At 44.9% G+C, this 5593-nt stretch overlaps 1 pseudogene; it reads left to right on the top strand.

Moving 5' to 3' along the window:
- Positions 1–1062: 1062 nt before the first annotated feature.
- Positions 1063–5593, top strand: part of LOC123138607 (uncharacterized) — a 21393-nt pseudogene continuing 16862 nt past the window's right edge.

Raw genomic sequence — 5593 nt, 5'->3', positions numbered from 1 at the left:
CGCCGCGCGGCCCCTGCAATTTCCATAGCAATTTTTTGCATTTTTTTGTGTATATGTGTTTGTATGTGTATATATATGTGTACATGTTCATACTATTTTTTTTCATAAGTGTATTTTTTTTGTTCATTGCATTTTTTTCATATATATAATGTATATATGTGTGTGGTAGCTATATATATGATGAATGGATGTGGCTATATATATATGTATGTATGAATATAATGTTCATCGCATTTTTTTGTTTATATATGTTTTTTCATATATGTATTAATTTTTTATTTAGGTTGTTAGTAGATATCGATTTTAGGTTAGTGCATTTTAGGTTAGTGTAGAGGAGAAATTTAAAGTAAAATAAGGAAAAGGAAGAAAAGAGGAAGAAGGAAGAAAGAAGAAGAAAAAGAATGAGAGGAAAAAGGAAAATAAGAAGATGAAGAAGAGGAGAGGAAGAAGAGGAGAAATAAATAAGAAGAGGAAAAAAGAAGAAAAAGAAGAGGAGAAGAAGAAAGGAATAGAGGAGAAGAAGAAAAAATAGAAAAATTTTTTCTATTTTTTCTTCTTCTCCTCTTTTTTTCTTCTTCTTCTTCCTTCTTCCTTATTCCTCTTTTCTTCCTTTTCCTTAATTATATTCCTTTCTCGTCGTTGTCGCGTCGTTGTGGATATAACCCCCTCGAGATAACTTCGACATGAGGGGCGGTCGATATATATACCCCCCCTCGTCCCTCTCGCTCGACAAAAACTCTCGAGGACACCCAAACCCTAGAGAGAAACCGATGTTGGTCTCCTACCCCCTCCCGCCGCGCCCCTACCCGACAAATTAACTCTCTCGAGGCCACCCAAATTTACCAAGTTAAAAGAGCGTTGTCGTCAAGGCCACCCCAAACCTTTGAAGCGTTGTTGTGTCGAGGCGACCCCAAACCCTAGAGAAGCAGCGTCGAGGCCACTAACATGATTCCTTATTGTGATTAGCTGGCTAGTTTTACGTTTGCCACTAATATATATATATATATATATATATACCATGTTTGAATAATAATTGACATGTTGTAAATATTTGCAGAAACTATGGAGCACTACCGAGACGAAGAAACAGAAGTGATATTGAGGGACATAATCGCAAATGGAAGGGATGAAGTTGCATCATTTCTCCTCGACACCGTTGGTCAGCTGGAAGAACAGGGTGAAGAAGAGGGCTATGTTCATGATGGCTTCGGCCCATTAATGCCGGTACAAGAACAGGACTATGTTCATGATGGCTCCGGTGACACAATGGAGGTACAAGAAGGGGACCGTGCTGACTGCTTCGGTGACCGAACCGAGCCCGAACAGGTATATATATATTAGTTAAGCCCATGCTGACTAGTTAATTGATGCTTCCATTGTTTTGGTATATGTACACATATTAATTACTCTCGTCTTTCTTCCTTATAATTTCTAGCCCTCCGGATCGAGCACAACTTCGGTAAGGAGACGAGGCCCGAAGAAAAAGTTGAGCTTGGATGAAAAGTTTGAGATCATAGAAATCGCGCCCGACGGCGAACCGATTGAACCCATCTGGACAAGGAAGGCATTTTCTGCTCAGTGCGGGGTTCTTGTTAGGGAGAAGATCCCGATCAGCATCCAGCAATGGCATAAGCCTAAGGAGGAAGACCCTGAGGTGTCTTATGTCAATGATATGCAGAAAGAATATCTTTGGACTGAGCTGAAGGCAAATTTCACCCTACCACCAGAGGAGGATCTGGAGAAGCCAGTTAAAGAGGAATGAATCAAGTCTTGTGCTCTTAATAAGATGGCAACCCTAATGAGGAGGTGGAGGAAAGAGCTGAACCAGTTTGTCAAAAATAAAAAGACACCAGAATTCATCGGCAAATATGAGAAGATCAAAGATCATTGGCTCGCATTTGTGGCCCACAAGACATCGGAAAAGAGTAAGAAGATGTCGGAGACAAACAAGAAAAATGCTGCGAAGAAGACGCTTCACCATCGCACGGGGTCAGGTGGCTACCTGCAAGCCCGGCCTAAGTGGTCCAAGGCTGAGAATGATCTGCTTGAAAAAGGGATCGAACCAGAGATAATGAGATGGCCAGACCGTTGCCGGACTTGGTTCTTCGGGTCTGGCGGAACCTTGGACCCTGTAACAGGGTTTTGCCAGTGGACGGATGAGCAACTGGAAATACCAGTCAAGAACCTTCGACACTATATCGATGCAGCGCAGCGAGGGACGTTCCTTCCAAACAGGGAGAAGGACGAGCTCACAATGGCCCTTGGGAATCCTGAGCACCCTGGACGGACACGAGGCACGCCAGGCTCCATTCCGTGGAAGGTTGGTTTTCCGGACGCAGGGGGTTACAAAACCCACGAGAGGAGGAAGAAATTGGAGCAAGACCAACTGTAGGCGCTGCACGAAAGGGTAATGGGGATAGAGGATCGAGAAGAGGAACGAGAAGCAGCAGATCGCAGCAAACGACCTGCCGAAGCTTCCCCCGAAGCTACCCCGCCATCTCAGTGGAGAAGCAGCGTGGCTTCCACCGAGCTGCTTCAGCCGAAGCATGTCTTGACGGATCCTGCCAGATATCCCGTGGATGGTATCATGGAGTCTCAAAATTGCCACATTATGGCGCGATGGATGAATTTGAAGGTCAAGGCAGCTGTTGGCCAAGTTTGTCCTAGTGGACCCGACACAACTTATCACTGCCAGCCGATTCCAAAAGGATATGCTAAGGTGATGGTGGATGAAATAACAGAGGGATTTGAGGACCTCGCGCTTGACCACCCTACCGGTGAAGGGGAGACTAGGCTGGGTTCTGCTCTGAAGACTCCATGCCTATGGAAGAAGGAGCTCATCAACCTTCCGAACTGGACGCCTCCGCCTCCTCCTCCTACTCCGGCGAGTCAGGGCACTCCGCCTCCTCCACCGCCTCCTCCTCCGATGAGTGACGACCAGGGCACACGTGGTGGCACTCCGCCTCCTTCTCCGGCGCATGGCGGCACTCCACCTCCTTCTCCGCCTGCGCCGGCGCTCCCGAGCAGCCAGCAGCATCCTCCTTCTCCGCCTCGCCAGCAAGGACGGAATAGACCCGCCGCCGCCCCGGCTGCTCTGGCGTGTCGTACTCCTTCTCCTCCGCCTCGTAAGCAAGCACGAAAGAAGACAGACGCCGCAGCCGCTCCGTCTACTCCGGCGTCTAGCAGCACAACCAGAGGCAGGAGGCAATACAAATACGGTCCATCTCTCAAGCCTCTAGAGAAGTTACCGTACCAGAGGTCCGAGGAGGAAAACAATACGATTGTGCGGACCCACGTGAAGGAGTTCTTTGAAGGGGTGAAAGCAAAGAGACATCCACCTTCAGAGGAGAAGGTAGATCCGGTGAAAGCAAAGCGCACTATCGATGCCCTGAGGAAACCACCAAAGTCTCCGCCGAGAACCAACTATGAGCGCATTACTGAATAGACATATCTCCAAGCCCAACGGTCGGGAACTACTGTCAGTGCTAAAAGATCAAAAGAACGAGCAAACGGGAAAAAATTGCCCAGCTCGGCGAACAAGCACAGCAATCGTGCCCCCCGCTCAATGTGTCTAATGCTCCGGGGATGGTGGCCGGTTATGGCAATCTTGAAGATTACCTTCCTTACGATGCACTTCCTGATTTCTTGGAGGTGGACAAACACAAATACGAGTACGGGAAGCCTCTCGTCAAAGATGAAAAATCTCTGACAACAATGATGCGAAGATTCCATAATTGGTACATGGAAACCTGCAGAGAGTCCGAGGGTACGAATGCTTTGTATCTGCATATTAAAGAGGAGCACGACCACGTTACAAATGATCTGTTGACTGTTCCATTTGATGAGTTCTTTGCGTTCTTCAATCAAAAGACCCTCGATAAACTAATGGTCATTTGCTACTGTCTGTAAGTACTATTTCTGTCATTAAGTCTTTATATATAGCTCGGCACTTTCATTTCATGTATTTATAATTAATTATCCTGAATATATTATGCAGATTGAAGATCGTCAAGTGCAAAAAACAAGAAATTTATGATATTGGGTTCATTAACACAAATATCATAGATGAATTTCTAGTTAAAAAGGACATCAAAGAGGCCGAGGACAATGTGCTACAATCATTGATAAAAAATCAAAACAAAGATACCATACTCTTTCCTTATAACGGCAAGTGAGTGTTACTGTCGTGTGCATATTTGGTTTCCCTTATTACTCGAGCGAGGTTATAGTAATGTAATTTATGAGTTATGCATGCGTGCGCAGGTACCACTGTATTCTTCTGGAGATTAAGCTTGAGCATGGACTAGTAACCGTCTTAGACTCGGGACGGAAAGATCCCAAATCCTATGCGGACATGACTGAAATGCTCAGCAAGTAAGTTCAATCGATCATTATCGCAACATATCGGCAACTTTTTGTTTATTTCCTGATATCTCAAGTAATAATAATTATTTTCTTTGTCTTGCAGGGTTTGGAAACAGTTCACCACAGAAGCTCCGGGACTGCCGAAGGAGCTGCGATATACATACCCGAAAGTAAGTACTACTGGATAGCTAGTTGCGCGCATCTCCCGTTGATTCTATAGCTATACTTTCATCAATGCCATTTATAATGCTTCATTATCAGTTTGATTGACCTCTATTTCTCTTAAAGTGCTTGTGGCAGGAAGAAGGGAATGATTTCTGTGGATACTACGTGTGCGAGTTCATCCACAACGCGACTTTGAAAAACAAGCGGGGCTACTCTCAAAGACAATATGAAGTGCGTAAGCAATAATATTCACAATTTCATTTTATTACACCATCATTTTTGTTGAGTTTCATTCATATATATGTATTAATTATCCCCCTTCTTCAAATTAGACGTGGTAGATGCGGAATGAACTCCTAGAACCAAATCGCATGAAAGCAATTCAAGAGGAATTGGCGGGATTCTTTCTTGACCACGTCATCAATAAAGCCGGAGAATACCATGTGGAAATTGATTTCAATTGCTAGGGGATTGTAATTTTAAGAGATCTTATACATATTGTACATGCATGTATGTAGCCAGTAGCGTCAGATACATGATATAGGAAAACTTGTTGTTTGACCAATCTCTCGGAGAAGGAGAGAGGTTGATCGATCACTTCTCTCGGTATGCATGAACTTCTGTACTGAATGGTTCTCTCGATCACTTATGTATATATAGTACGTAGAGTCGACCAAGCACGGACATAAGAGAGGACACTTCTCTCTATTAATTAGCTAGCTAACACAATATATGAAACACGTAAATTAACCCCCCAAAACCCCCAATCCCCCCTCCTTTCAAAAAAATAACAAAAACCCCAACCACTGGAATGCTGACGCGTGGATGCTTTTTGGTCCCGGTTGGTGCCACCAACCGGGACCAAAGGACCCCTGACTGGGCTCGGCGCACAGGGCCACGTGGAGGCACATTGGTCTCGGTTCTTGTTTGAACCGGGACTAATGGGTGGAGGTATTAGTAACGGCCCATTAGGGCCTGAATCCTAGCCCATGGTAGGGTTTCTAGTCGTATTCATGCCGTGGTGGCCCAGTAGGTGGCATTTTTTTTTATTTTTCCCAGTTTT

The sequence above is a fragment of the Triticum aestivum genome, chromosome 6B (assembly GCF_018294505.1).
Source record: "Triticum aestivum cultivar Chinese Spring chromosome 6B, IWGSC CS RefSeq v2.1, whole genome shotgun sequence".
Classification (NCBI taxonomy): domain Eukaryota; kingdom Viridiplantae; phylum Streptophyta; class Magnoliopsida; order Poales; family Poaceae; genus Triticum; species Triticum aestivum.
This window is presented reverse-complemented; position numbering and strand designations above follow the sequence as displayed.